Below are 1,390 nucleotides of genomic sequence, written 5' to 3'. Positions count from 1 at the left end.
AAGATTTTCTAAACATTTTCTCTCTCACCCACCACTCCACTCTGGTGCTGCATAGCCAGCCAGCCAGCCAGCCAGCACCTGAGAAGGAGGGGGGGACAGGGAAGAAAGCAGCAGCGCGTCACACTTGACTAATTTCTTTAAAATTCTGACACATTACAAATAGTTCCTGATTTTTTAACCATTCCACTACAAAAGATTTCAAAGTAGCAGCATTTTCAAACCAGCTTTTACAATGTTCATCTAAGGCTATGAATGCCTAGCAAAGAAGTTACATCCCAATTCCAAATTCAAAACTTTTAAGTAAACACACACCTGTACAGAAGTCAAAGACTTCCCTTCTCCCACCTTCAGAGCCTGGCCATTGCTCTGAAAGGCTACGGGGGTACAACCAAAAATTCCCCACAGATTGTACAACACAATTACAACATTTGACAGACATAAATGCACAAGACAACAAGCAGTCTAGCAGCTGCACACAGACAAGCAAACAAACAACCATACCTTAAATCTTTCTCTTGAAAATATGTAATTTGTTTCTTTTCACCCATGTCCAATTTTTTTTCTCTTTTTCCAAATTTGTAAGGATACACCCGAGGGGTTATACAGAATGTTTTTTCTCCCTGTCCCTTTAAGGTGGGTTGGGCTAAGACTGCACTTGTGAAAAATCCTACCTCAGACCTTCGGGGCCCACCCAATGTGACTGAGGTTTCTGAAGCAGCAGAGGGGAAAAACACAATGCATACTCCCATCCTGGGGAACCCAAGAGCCAAATGAGGGGGTTGCTGTGGTCAGACAGTATTGCAATAAAACATCACCTGTTTTCTTTTCCAGGTCAGTGCTATCAGACTTGTCCCAATTTTTCAAGATACACCCCAATGGGGAGTCATTAGGGATGCTAGCCTCCTGACCCATCTGTAACCTCCCGGAGGTTACCAACACCACACCTGCATCCACGTGGGTGTCCCAAAACAGCGAAGAACCCAATCCAGGGCGTCCCCCAGACTGCTGGGTCTTGCCAACAGGACAATTCATTTCTTTCCTTTTCAGGAAAAAAAAGAAATCCCTCAGGGTGAATCGCTTGATCCTGGATCAACAAGAAATACCCCCACTCCCTTTGGTGTGCCGGCCGGACTCCCAAATGAGCCAAAAACCTGGGTGCAGGAGTTAAAGGCAGATCCCAAACTTACCTTAATGAGATCTCACCCCACTGCTTTCAAAAAAGGAAAAAGAGTTTGAGTCTGGGACTTGAAGTCACACGGGGCACCAAATGATGTGGGCTGGAATTTGGGGTCCAATTGATTGTGAGTCATCCCAAAAAAATTACAAGACTCAGTGACTCAGTTTCCTAAGTTTTATTGCAATACTGTGGGTGACCACAGGGAGAGAACCA

The sequence above is a fragment of the Dromiciops gliroides genome, chromosome 2 (genome assembly GCF_019393635.1).
Source record: "Dromiciops gliroides isolate mDroGli1 chromosome 2, mDroGli1.pri, whole genome shotgun sequence".
NCBI lineage: Eukaryota > Metazoa > Chordata > Mammalia > Microbiotheria > Microbiotheriidae > Dromiciops > Dromiciops gliroides.
The sequence above is the reverse complement of the archived record's forward strand: the minus strand, read 5'-3'. Positions refer to the sequence as shown.